Consider the following 14339-nt stretch of genomic DNA (forward strand, 5'->3'; position numbering starts at 1 on the left):
GACTGGCAGGAGCAGGCCCCGTCAGGCGGTCGAGCTATCCTGTTATACCAAGAGCCAAAGGTAGTCTTGACACAGTTGCACCACCACGTTGGGAATGAGGTACCGGAATACGTCAATCCGCAAGTGTGGGCAGAAGACCCCACACAGGTAGGATGCGTTAAAATAACTCCCATCCAAATCGCCCTACAGGAAAATGTTGTACTACCCTCCATACGACAGTATCCGCTGAAACAACAAGCGATACCCAGCATTGATAAACTGATCACAGGACTACTGACACAAGGAATCCTGATTAAATGTCAGTCCCCGTGCAACACGCCCATACTTGCAGTTCCAAAATCAGGAAAGCCAAACCAGTAGATTAGTACAGGACTTACGATCTATCAATGCTATTGTACAACCGCTTCATGCACTAGTACCTAATCCAGCTCACATTCTGGCCCAGGTCCCTGCACAAGCGAAAATCTTTGCAGTAGTCGGTCTCCAGCACACCTTCTTCGCCTTGCCACTGGAACCGGCAAGCCAGTACCTCTTTGCTTTTACTTATAATGGACAACAATATACGTGGACCCGACTGCCGCAAGGTTTTGTAAACTCTCCAACATTATTCTCTAGGTGCCTACAAGGACAGTTGCAGACTTTGACCTTGAAACATGGTTCTGCTCTGGTCCAGTACGTGGACGATTTGCTAATAGCTAGCCCTGACGAACAAAGTAACCGGGAAGACACCGCCCAGTTGCTTAATCACCTATTCTCACTCGGGTATGTAGTCTCTCAATCAAAGGTACTAGTGGCCCAACAGAAAGTTAAATTCCTCGGCTTCATGCTCTCAGCAACCGAGTGGAGTCTAGAGAGAAGCAGGATTGAGCCAATCTGTCAGTTCCCCGTACCCCGTAGTGCAAAACAAGTGAGGCAATGGATGGGGATGGTAAACTACTGTAGACAATGGATACCCAACATCGCTCTAGAAACCAAACGACTAACACCATACACCAGTATGGAGGGCGAGTTTCAGCTAGACCCTGTCGCCATAAGAGCGTTTGAAAACCTAAAAGAAGCATTGTCACAAGCCCCAGCACTGGGGAGACCCCTGTATGACAGGCCCTTCCAGCTATACTGCACTATCCTCACTGATTGTTCAACTGCTGTCCTAACGCAAAAACATGGGGACAAGCATAGGCCGGTGGCTTACTACTCCTCGAAGTTAGATCCGGTAGCGCTAGGGCATCCTGTATGCACCCAGATTCTGACCGCCATCTATAATAGCCTACAATCAGCTGCCAACCTAACTTTGCAACAAGATATTACTGTATACAGTTCGCACTCGGTAACTGCACTATTAGGCCAATTACAAACTCAGCACCTCACTATGGCCCGACAAAATAAGTACGAGATATACCTGTTGAATAATCCTAAACTGCAATTTAAGCATTGTACTACTATCAAGCCAGCATGTTTTCTCACAGAACCACCCCTCGAACAAACGACCCAGGACATGATTGTCTATTTTTAATCAAGGAAGATACCTCCGTCAGGGAGGATCTATCTGATGCCCCAATGCAGAGTCCTGACACAACCATGTATGTAGATGGAAGTGCGTCCGTCAGTCCCCTTGGGAAAAGACTTTCTGGATATGCAATCGTAGATCAGGACAGTAATACTTGAGTCTGCCGCCTTTGAACTTCCGTATTCCGCCCAACAAGCAGAACTGTTCGCATTAATACGAGCTTGTATCTTAGGGAAGGACTTAAAGGTTAACGTTTATACAGACTCGAGATATGCCTTCGGAGTGGTTCATGATTTCGGACAATTATGGAAAAACAGAGGGTTCCTAACCTCTGCAGGAACACAGATATCCCATCAGAAATTAGTATCTGATTTGCTACAAGCCCTCATGCTACCAAAACAGATCTTCGTGATAAAGTGCTCCGCACACACAGCAGGACAAACCCCAGTAGATATAGGGAATAGATGCGCTGACCAGGGAGCTAGGGAAGCGTCCCAGGAACGACGAGTGGTTGTGCCTAGAATGATGAGCCAGACTAAAAGCTCAAATAAAAGCAAGTCTCCCTCGGAAAAGCCAATGCCAACCATCCAAGACGTCATTAAGTTACAGGAGGACGCTCCTGACCGTGATAAGGGACTGTGGAAACAGCTTGGTTGGTTGTACATATGATTGTGTGTCTAAATTACGGGTCACCCCTGCCGAGCAAACTTGTATGTCAGATGAGCTAGCATTATGGGTTATTGAATGTATACACTTTGCAACTCATTGTGGTGCCAGAGCAACTAGTGACACGTTATTAGCTACATGGTGGCATCCTAGATTACAAGCTCTGGCTCAAGGTATTAGCAGTCGCTGCCTCATTTGCCAGCAGCATAACCCGGGAAAAGGCATACCTTGTGAAACGGGTAAGACGCCGTTACCCACGGGTCCCTTTGAGACCCTCCAGATGGACTACATTGAATTAGAAAGGTGTCAGTGTTATAAATATGTACTGGTTATTGTTGATGTATTTAGTAAGTGGATTGAGGCCTACCCGACTACGGATAACAAAGCCTCCACTGTTGTAAAAGTTTTAATGAGAGAAATTATTCCAAGGTACGGAATTCCAAACCGATTAAGTTCAGACAACGGCCCTCACTTCGTGGGTCTGGTAAACAAGGAGTTCTGCACTCAAATGGGCATCCAACAGCAGCTACATTGTGCCTACAGGCCACAGGCCGCCGGACTGGTCGAGCGGGCTAATCAGACCTTGAAAAATAAACTTGCCAAATTACAGGCCGAGACGGGAACTACATGGCTCAAACTACTCCCCGTGGCCTTGTTCCAAATACGCACTACCCCGGCTGGTGCAGCAAGATTAAGCCCTGCTGAAATCATATATGGCAGACCTCTCAAAACCCCGTGGAACCAGGAAGTCCCAAAGACTGTCCACTTTCACCACATGACGGCAGAAATGACTAACTATATTTTGTCGTTAACCAGGGCATTGAAAAGTTTGCACTCCCGGGTACGCGCTGCTTACATCGACCTCCCTCCTATAGTCAGTCCGTCCCAGGTCGAGCCCGGAGCGTATGTATTAATCAAGAATTGGACGCGAAAAGGATTGGAACCTCGTTGGGAAGAACCCTATCAAGTCCTACTCACCACCCCAACTGCTGCCAAAGTAGAGGGAAAGAGTGCTTGGGTTCACCTCCACCACTGTAAAATTGTCAGTAATGCTATGCCTGAAACTTAAAGAATGCTAACCTCTCTTGCTTCCAAGAAATCTCTCCCTAAACAGACGTGCCGCGCCGACCAGCCATGCAGACGTCGCTGTGGATCCTCTCTGTGTCCTGATCACCCTTGGAATAACTCAACAGCCCAGAAGGAGAACATGTCGGCGGAACCAACCCAAGCGGGTACACCACCTATGCCACGGAGACGTGCTTCGGTGCAATGATGATAACCCAGGCGGGTTCGGGAAATGGAACGTGATCAACTGGGACACCTACATTGGGCTTATTAGACAGCCCCACCGCTCGCTAATGCTGAGATACATACACAGAGGAACATTGCCATGCCATTGGACCAAGTGTAAATTTGATTACGTCTGTCGACGCCAGGTGACCAAGTCTGTTACTGCAGGACCATGCAACAGAACTACCGATACCAAAGGACAAAGCTGTTATCCGAAGTCCAACCAGGAAAAGAAATGGACTGCCCCCTGTGAGCAGCTTCGACTATTCGAGGGTAGAAGGTATCCTCACAAAGAGACATGAACGAGATCTATCACTAAGATAAGGGAACAAATGGATAATATGAAGGAAGCAAGTAACTGGGGAGACTGGGGATTTGGAGGATGGTATGACTGGTTGATAAATATGGCTATGTACCTAGTAGTTGCAATCGCCTGTATTTTTATTAGACTAGCAATCATGAAATGTGTGCTAGGAAGAATGCAGCTAGCTTTGGAGAAAATAGGTAGCCAAAAGATGTTAATGGTAAGACCGACCAATGAATGTGAAATGAAGGAAGTAAAGTACGATAATAAAGAATTTGATCGACTGAATAAAATAGACGTAACCGAATAACGGTTGGTTATCATAGAATGATAAAAGGAGGGAATGAGAATACCAAGGTCAAGGAAATAGAAACAAGAAACTGTGAAGGCAGCAAGAAGTAAAATAAAAAGGCTAAACTGATCTTTGGCTGCTAATATGGCTGGTGCCCACAATGTCACACCTTGCTGATAGGACCAATGTAAGGCAGCGTGCAGAAGTTATACAGACAATAGGCGATCAGAAAACGCATTACCATGATTGCAAACGCATTACCATAATGTTTAGGTGATCATGAACACATTACCAGGATGTTTACTTAGCTGTAACCCATTCAGTTAAATGTGACTTCTTTATTTCAAACTGCCAGGCCAGGAAATCAAATTAAATGTATACGAGCACAGCTCAGGATTGGTGCAGGAATATACAAGGTGTTAATGTCTTCTCAAATGCAAGTATAATAATATAGCACACTATGACAAATTGCTTGCTCTGTTGGGTTCGTCAGACTCTTGCAGGAGTCGGTGCCGACATTTCAGAGTAAGACTCCGCGGAAAATAAATCGTTTGAATTCTCCAGTTGCATTCGACTCAGTGATTACTGAACCAGACTGAGGGTAAAAGAATCCATTCTATCATTTATGATAGCGTAACCCAGGGGTCTAATAACAGTATCCCCTCCTGATCGCAACTGGGTATTTGTATTTCTTACATGTATTTTTTCAATCTCTTCAAAGGCAGACTAAGAAACAAAATTTGGTTAAGTGAAGGGCAGGTACAAATCATTAAGCTGCTTTGTTTCACAGCAAGTAAACATACAGAGCAGCAGTTATAACCAGATTCACCAATTTCAAACAGTGTAGCTTGTCTAAATGTAACTATACAAAATAACGAATACACTATGCTTTCCCACAAGTCATTTTACTTCACTTCAATAAAGTATCTCTCGACGACCCTCTTGCATGTTAAACATCTGATCCTGGACAAAGCTTGCTTTTAGAAGCCTTCTGTTTAAAGCCTGATCGACTCTGCAACCTTTGCTGGACCTGATCAAGTCTACTCCCTGCCTGTGACTTATTTATCACTCAGTCTTCACGGTCTGAAGTCACCAGAAAATTTCCCAACACATTGGGTCGGAGGGGTTCATCAATTCTTGAGACAGGCAGAAGATGATGTAGCGGTTGAAAGGCTGATAATACAGACACTATACATTAATACTAGGTGGCTACCCCAAAAAATCCCAGTGATAAAAAAAATGGTACTGTTCCAGACACAATTCAGAGTGCTCATTTGCACAATTATCAAAAAAATAGAATTTCCCTACCCTGAAAGTAGGGTGGGATAGATGGTACACCTTGCTACAAGTCAAGTAAGAATGAGCAGATGGCGAGGGCTAACACTCAACAGGAAGAATGAAAATTGGTTGCCGAACTGCTTGAGCAGCAGCTGGTGTCACTGCAGTGCATCCGCGAGCTACATGGATTGCACATTTCAGGAGGTGGTCACCCCGGAGCTTGAGGGGGGAAAATTCGGTTGCTTAGCGCCTCCCATTTGCACCCTAAGAGGGCGCTAACGGGGCGCAAAGCAAGTAGCGCTCGGGCGCGGCAATATTTGCGGCACTCGCAAAATTGACCAGAGTTTTTGTGGCGGCGTTAACAATACCACCACGATCTCCTGCTCCCGCAGATCGTGTCATCAGTCGAGCGTGCAACACCCCGGTAGCACGCCGGACGCGATATTGAGTGGCGCCCCCTTCCTTTCCGCCTGCCGCTAGCAACGACAGGCTAAATGGGAACGTTTTGCATGCGGGAAGGAGCTGGGGGAGCGCTATTTAAAGGTGGCCACTTCCTGCCTTTTATTGTCAATGACATTTTTGCACCACGCATTCTGAGAGAGACTCACTTCTGGAGAGATTCAACGCTGTGTGAAGGAGTTTTGGGTACTGAGCAGCACTTTGCAGGTTCATTTTGATTTGACCTTCCTTGCATTGATTTAGAGACTATGGGGGCTGCACTCGGAGCTCTTTCCCTGGGTCGCTCCATTGTTCTTTCCAGCAGAATTGATGTACAGGTCTCTCCAGGCAAAGATTCAAGGCCACAATGATCAGGGTGTGGGTGGAGAGCAAGATCGACCCTCCCCTTTAAGAACTGGCCGGCACCACTGTGTCTGTGTTCCATTGCTGACTGACATCACATGAGCTTCGCCAGCGCTCTGAGGTAGCGCCTCGCTCCTAGGCGTTAGCGCCTGATTTAGCACTCCAATCACCTCCATGGGCGATAGAAGCCAAGTTTGCAGTTGGAGGCGATAATCAGCACCAGGCGCTAAACTTTGCACCCGGCCGATAATTGCGCCCCAAACAGGGCGATACCGAACTTCTCCCCATACGAGGGAATGGATGACCGCCAAGCAGATAAAGGAGGAGCAGGCCAGTAGTGCAGGAGCAGAGTGCATCTTGCTCTCTAACCAGTATTTACTGGTGAGGGCAATGGTTCCTCTGGGGAGTACAGTCCCATTAGTCTACTCTCAATCATCAGCAAGTGATGGAAGGTGTCGTCGGTAGTGCTATCAAGTGGCACTTACTCACCAATAACCTGCCCAGCTTGGGTTCCGCCAAGACCACTCAGCTCCAGACCTCATTACAGCCTTGGTCCGAACATGGACAAAAGACTGAATTCCAGAGGTGAGGCGAGAGTGACTGCCCTTGACATTAAGTCAGTATTTGACCGGAGTGTGGCATCAAGGAGCCCTAGTAAAACTGAAGTCAATGGGAATCAGGGGGAAAACTCTTCACTGGCTGGAGTCATACCTAGCACAAAGGAAGATGGTTGTGGTGGATGAAGGTCAGTCATCACAGCACCAGGACATCGCTGCAGGAGTTCCTCAGGGCAGTGTCCTAGGCCCAACCATCTTCAGCTGCTTCATCAATGACCTTCCCTCCAACATAAGGTCAGAAGTGGGGATGATCGCTGATGACTGCACAGTGTTCAGTGCCATTCGCAACTCCTCGGATAATGAAGCAGTCTATATCCACATGCAGCAAGGCCTGGACGATATTCAGGCTGCGGCTGATAAGTGGCAAGTTAAATTCACGCCACACAAGTGCCAGGTAATGACTATCTCCAACAAGCAAGAGAGTCTAACCACCGCCTCTTGACATTCAATGGCATTACCATCGCCGAATCACCCACCATCAACATCCTGAAGGTCACATTGACCAGTAACTTAACTGGACCAGCCACATAAATACTGTGGCAACAAGAGCAGGTCAGAGGCTGGGTATTCTGCGGAAAGTGTCTCACCTCCCGATTCCCCAAAGCCTTTCCACCATCTACAAGGCACAAGTCAGGAGTGTGATGGAATATTCTCCACTTGCCCGGATGAGTGCAACTCCAACAACACTTCAGAAGCTCGACACCATCCAGGACAAAGCACCCGCTTGATTGTCACCCCATCCACCACCTTAAATATTCACTCCCTCCACCACCGGCGTACCGTGGCTGCAGTGTGTACCATCTACAAGATGCACTGCAGCAACTCGCCAAGGTTTCTTCGGCAGCACCTCCCAAACCTGTGACCTCTACCACCTAGAAGGACAGGAGCAGCAGGCGCATGGGAACACCATCACCTCCAAGTTCCCCTCCAAGTCACACACCATCCTGACTTGGAAGTATATCGCCGATCCTTCATCATCGCTGGGTCAAAATCCTGGAACTCCCTCCAATACAGCACTGTGGGAGTACCTTCACCACACGGACTGCAGCGGTTCAAGGCGGCGGCTCACCACCTTCTCATGGGCAATTGGGGTGGGCAATAAATGCTGGCCTTGCCAGCGATGCCCAAATCCCATGAACAAATTTAAAAGACGTCACAGCCAAGGCCACGGCACCATGGGTGGCTCAGCTGTACAAGGAGGGGGAGGAGGAAAGTCAGGAAAGCAATAGTGATGGGGGATTCAACAGTTAGAGGAACAGACAGGCACTTATGCAGCCTCATACATGACTCCAGGATGGTATGTGGCCTCCCTGGTGCCAGAGTCAAGGATGTCACTGAGTGACTGCAGGACATTGAGGGGCGAAGGTGCACAGCCAATGGCATAGGTAGAAAGAGGGAGGAGGTCCTGCAGACAGACTTTAGGGAGCTAGGAAAGAGATTAAAAAGCAGGACCTCAAAGGTAGCAATCTCCGGATTACTCCCGGTGCCATGCGCTGAGTACAGAAATAGGAGAAAAATGCGTGGCAGGAGGGAGGGCTTTCGATTCCTGAGACATTGGGACCAGTTCTGGAGGAGATGGGACCTGTACAAGCTGGATGGGTTGCACATCAACAGGGCCGGGGCCAACATCATCGCGGGGAGGTTTACAAATGCTGTTGGGGAAGGTTTAAACTAGCTTGGCAGGGGGTTGGGAACCTGAGTGTAGATTTAGAGGGGAGAGAAGCAAAGCTGGAAATGGAAGGCAGAAAATTAGTAAGTGAGTTTGGAAGGCAGAGGAAACAAAAGGCTAGAGAATAGACAACAAGGGTTTGGCAGTGCTTATAATGGTATATACTTCAATGCAAGGAGTCTAGTGAATAAGGCATTAATAAAAACAGAAAATGCTGGAAATACTCAGCAGATCAGGCAGCCTCTGCGGAGCGAGAAACAGAGTTAACGTTTCAGGTCGATGACCTTTCGTCAGAACAGTGAATAAGGCAGATGAGCGGAGAGCACAGATAAACATGTAGAAGTATGATATCATAGCTATTACTGAAACATGGCTGAAAGAAGAGCACAAACTGCAGCTGAACATTCCGGATTACAGGGTTTTCAGACGAGATAGAGAGGGGGGTTAAAAAAAGGAGGGGAGGGTCGCAATATTGGTTAAAGAAACAATTAGAGCTGTGAGGAGGGATATGTTAGAAGGATCATCAAATGAGGCCATATGGGTTGAACTGAAGAACAAAAAGGGGGCAACCACACTGATGGGAGTGTACTATAGACACCCAAATAGTTAAGAGGGAGATAGAAGAGCAAATATGTCAGCAAATTTCTGAGAAGTGCAAAAACAATGGGGCAGTAATAGAAGGGGATTTCAACTACCCCAATGTTAACTGGGATAGAATCAATGTAAAAGGTATAGAGGGTGCAGAATTCTTTAAATGCATTCAGGAGAATTTTTTTAGCCAGTATGTAGCAAGCCCAACACGAGGGGGGACAGAACTGGACTTGGTTTTAGGGAATGAGGCTGAGGCAGGTGCAAGGGGTATCAGTGGGAGAGCATTTTGGTGGTATTGATCACAATTCAGTTAGATTTAGCAGAGTTATGGAAAAGGACAAAGACAGATCAGGAGTAAAAATTCTCAATTGGAGAAAGGTCAATTTTACTAAGCTGCGATGTGATTTAGCAAAAGTGGGCTGGAAACAGCTACTTGAAGGTAAATCAGTGTCAGAACAGTGGGAGGCATTCAAAGAGGATCGTGAGGGTTCAGAGCAAATATGTTCCCTCAAAGAAAAAGGGTGGGACTCTCAAATCTGGAGCCCCCAAGTAAAATCAAGGAAAACCCAAAGATGTTTTATAAATACATAAAGAGCAAGAGGATAACTGACGAAAGAGTAGGGCCTATTAGAGACCAAAAAGGTAACCTGTGTGTTGAGGCGGAAGACGTGGATGTGGTTTTTAATGTATACTTTGAGACGGTCTTCACAAAAAAAGGGACGTTGGAGACCTTTAGTTTAGTTAGATGAGATAAACATAGTAAGAAGTAGTATTAAGGGATTTAGCATCTTTGAAAGTAGATAAATCGCCAGGCCCCGATGAAATGTATTCCCTTGCCTTGTTAGCCCGCTTCAAATGCATTACCTCACATTTCTCTGGATTGAATTCCATTTGCCACTTTTCTGCCCACCTGACCAGTCCATTGATATCTTCCTGCATTCTAAACCCATCTTCCTCACTATCAACATTTATTAGCCAATCAAATCAAATCAACTTTTATTGTCATTGTTAGTGCACAAGTGCAGTGCAACGAAATGTAGGCTTGCGGCTCCCGAGAGTGTACAATTTGGATTAGGACACTTAAACATTTCAACATACATTTGTACATATATATTGGGCCAGAAATTGGTGAACGGGGCTTGCCGCGCGTGCAAGCCCCGTATATGCACTTACCCCGCGCTACTGCCGATCAGCTCCAGGGACGCCTGGACTTGGTGTTTGAAAAAGAAGAATCCCGGGCAGCGTATAACGTCACGCCGCCCAGGAGTGCAGCCAGCGCGAAGCCAGGAGCGTGCAGTGTAAGTGAGACACGCCCCTTGAGGTCTCAGTTTCACTGGACACGCCCCCAATGTTTCTGTCAAGCTGCTAAGCATTTTTACATGCAAAGCAGCAGTTTAAATAGGTTTGTGGAAGTTTTTTGAAGATTTTGGTAACTTTTATAAACTTTTTAAAATGTTTACATTATTTTGAGTAATCTGAAGTAGTTTTAAACAGAATTAAAGCAATTTAAAGACTTTTAAAAGCCCTAAAAGAATTTTTTTAATTCCATTTATTTATTTAGCAATGTCGTCGTCATACGTGTCTTCACACTGTTCCCTTTGGGGAACTGTATGAAGTGGTGGAAGGATTTATGGCCATGATTAACGCTCATTCCGTGACCGTAACCATCTTTGAACCAGCCATTAGGGCGGTTAGTCCTATGGCGGGAGGGTTTTACGGGCTCCCGCAAGCTATACAAGGAGGGGGGGCCACCCACACCCACAAATATCCCACTGGATGTCAACCCAGAATTTAGAGCCGGAGCTCCGACTCCACTTGCCGGGACTGTCTGGAGCGGGGTTCGAAACCCTACCCTGATCTGGCCCAGCGGCGGGGATCCTACCGCTATGACAAAGGCCCAATCCGATTAGCAACGTGAAATGGGAGCATAGGGCTCCAGTCACGGGGAGGGAAAAGGCGCAGGAAACGTATGGGTGTCACCTTTTGTGCGGAGTGGGCCTTTTGCGTAGCAGTAAGCATCCCCGCCGCTGGGCCAGAAGGAGTAGGGTTTTGAACCCCACTCCAGACAGTCCCGGCAAGTGGAGTCGGAGCTCCAACTTTAAATTCTGGGTGGACATCCAGCGGGATACTTGCGTCCGTGGGTGTTGGTGGCCCCCCCCCCCCTCAGATGGGTTGTGGGAGCCCGTAAAACCCTCCCGCCATAGGACTAACCATCCTAATGGCTGGTTCAAAGATGGTTACGGTCACGGAATGAGCGTTAATCACGGCCATAAATCCTTCCACCACTTCATACAGTTCCCCAAAGGGAACAGTGTGAGGATACGTACGATGATGACCTCTTGCGCAATGCACCTCCTTGGACCCTCAGTCGCAGATGCGAGGGGGCAAGTCGTGCAATTGTTAAATTTTTCATTTTATTGACATGTAAAATGTTGGCCCAGTAATTCCCTTCCAAATGCGCGAGTACGGTCGGGGTACTTACGCATCTGGCCGGATGAAATGCCGGTTTTCAGCATGCACAGTGCATGTGGGGAAAACCGGCATTTCCTGTCCTCTGAACGAAGGGGTTCAGAGGCAGAACACGTGCGACTGCACAGGCAGCGCGTGCGCAGTATAATTCGCCGCTTTCATTAATGCTTTCAGTGAGGTCAAGTCATTACAACTTACACATGAAAAAAGCATGGGTACAGTTGCTCCAGAGGAAGATATTTATTATCGTGGAGCTTCTGAAAGTATGTATGTCTGTACATATTCCTTTGCGTGTTATGTATATATTCCTTTACTTATGTGTATGAATGTATTATTTAATTATGACTTTCAGAGAAAGTAACTTATTGGAAAATCATAATTAAAAACATATTCATACACATTAGTAAAGGAATATAAAACATACATACATATACGTAAAGGAATATATGTGGACATACATACATAACTCATTCTCACATTCCATTCACACAGCCACAATTGCTCCTTCTACCTACCGTTCTGAAAACCCTTTAAAAAAATAAAATTTAAACTTTAAAACTTACTTAAAATTTCTTAAAATAACTTCCCTCCCTTTCCCAAACAAAAATATTGCATTTCAGAAGCTCCACGATAAAATATATCTTCCTCCGCAGCCAATGAACAACTTTACACTTGCTTTTTTCAAGTGTAACTTCTAAGGACTTACCCTCACTGAATCCATCATTGAAATCCACAAAGTTCACTGCGCAAGCGCTGCCTGTGCAGTCGCACACGCTGTGAATAGACCTCGGGTCTGGAAATGCCGGCGTTCCCCGCATGCGCTGTTCCTGCTGAACGCCGGCATTTCCAACGGCCAGATGCGTGAGTACCCCGACTGTACTCACGCTTCTGGCCGCGAATTTCTGGCCCATTAGCATAAATATGACCATAATAAAGTGCATCGGCAGATGTGCAGGCTTTAGTGTTTATTTGTGGAGTTCAGTAGGATGACAGCCCTGGGAAAGAAGCTGTTCCTAAATCTGGTCGTACGGGTGCGAATGCATCTGTAGCGTCTTCCAGATGGTAGGAGGGCGAACAGACTGTGGCATAGAATATAAGAGCAGGGAGGTTATGCTTGAACTGTATAAAACACTAGTGAGGCCACAGCTAGACTACGGTGTACAGTTCTGGTCACCACACTACTGAAAAGATGTGACTGCACTAGAGAGGGTACAAAGGCAATTTGAGGATGTTGCCAGGACTGGAGAATTTTAACTTTAAAGAAAGATTGGATAGGCTGGGCTTGTTTTCTTTGGAACAGAGGAGGCTGAGGGGAGACTTAATTGATGTGTATAAAATTATGAAGTGCCTAGATAAAGTGGCTAGGAAGGACCTATTTCCCTTAGCAGAGAGGTCAATAGCTAGGGGGCATAGACTTAAAGTAATTGGTAGAAGAATTAGAGGGAAATTGAGGACAACTTTTTTCACTCGGAGGGTCTGGAACTCATTGCCTGAAAGGGAGGGTGGTAGAGTCAGAAACCCTCAACGCATTTAAAAAGTACTTGAATATGCACGTGAAGTGCTGTAATCTACAGGGCTATGGACCAAGAGCTGGAAAGTGGGATTAGGCTGAATAAACTCTTTTTCAGCCGGCACAGACACGATGAGGCGAATGGCCTCCTCCTATGCCATAAATGTCTATGATTCTATAAACCATTACATCTCACGAAAAAGGGGCAACCTGTGCAAAGTTATACAACTTTCCTTGACAGTGGAGTAGCAGTAAATTAAAACTGGAAAAGAGCCATGCTTACATTACTACAATCCGTAGCAACTTCTTCAAATGCACAAGTTATCTCCTAGAGTTTGGTGCAGCTTTTGTTTTTTGATGGCTTTAGAGATATCAAATTGCATAAGCTATATATAGAAACATAGAAGATAGGAGCAGGAGTAGGCCATTCGGCCCTTCGAGCCTGCTCCGCCATTCAACGAGATCATGGCTGATCATCCAAACCCTAGCACCCAGTCCCTACACCGACAGCCATCCCACCCAAGCCCTATCCCCGTAACCCCACGTATTTAATCCCCCCTAACACTAAGGGCCAATTTTTATCATGGCCAATCAACCTAACCCGCACATCTTTGGATCATGGTCAACAAATTGTAGCAAACTACTAGTAAAGAATATTTTAATTCTGGGCAAATGGCCTTCCAGTAAGCAAAAACTGTTGAACAACTTGTCCACTACCGTAGAAATCAAATATTAAAAAAATTCTTAATTGCCTACAAGAAGTTTGCTCTGGCTCACAGAAAGCTCAGTAAAACAAACAACGCCTGTAATACTGTTGAACCAGTGGTTTATAAACCAGAAGTTGTCCTTTACACTTCATTATGCAGCTCACGCTGATGTTTTGAATTGTCATTTGTTGTAAATTTGCAGTATACTGGATTCACATCTAGCCAAGAATAAGCTCGGCAACTACACCACCACTTCGTGGTTGTCTCATCCTCTGTCGTCATATGCAGACGATGCTTGCGTCTGCGCTCACTCGGAGGTCGAACTCCAAACCATCGTCAACACCTTCATCGGAGGGTACGAGTGCATGAGCCCTGCACTGAAACATCCGTAAGACAAAGGTCCTCTACCAACCTGCCCCCACCACAGTACTGCCCCCGCCACACAGTACTGCCCCCCAATTATCAAAATCCATGACGAGGCCTTGGACAACGTGGACCACTTTCCATACCTCGGGAGCCTACTGTCAACAAGGGCAGACATCAATGACGAAGTCCAACACTGCCTTTAGTGTGCCAGTGCAGCCTCCAGTCGCCTGAGAAAGAGAGTGTTTGAAGACCAGGACCTCAAGGTCCACAGA

The 14339-nt window shown here is 46.5% G+C and overlaps 1 protein-coding gene across 2 annotated transcripts in view; it reads right to left on the reverse strand.

The window, feature by feature from the left end:
* kcmf1 (potassium channel modulatory factor 1) overlaps positions 1–14339 on the reverse strand; it is a 238340-nt gene that overhangs the window by 135037 nt on the left and 88964 nt on the right. The gene's annotated exons all lie outside the window — the stretch shown is intronic.

This window comes from Somniosus microcephalus, chromosome 1 (assembly GCF_052327205.1).
Source record: "Somniosus microcephalus isolate GS21.2 chromosome 1, FLI_Smic_1.0, whole genome shotgun sequence".
In the NCBI taxonomy this organism is placed as follows: domain Eukaryota; kingdom Metazoa; phylum Chordata; class Chondrichthyes; order Squaliformes; family Somniosidae; genus Somniosus; species Somniosus microcephalus.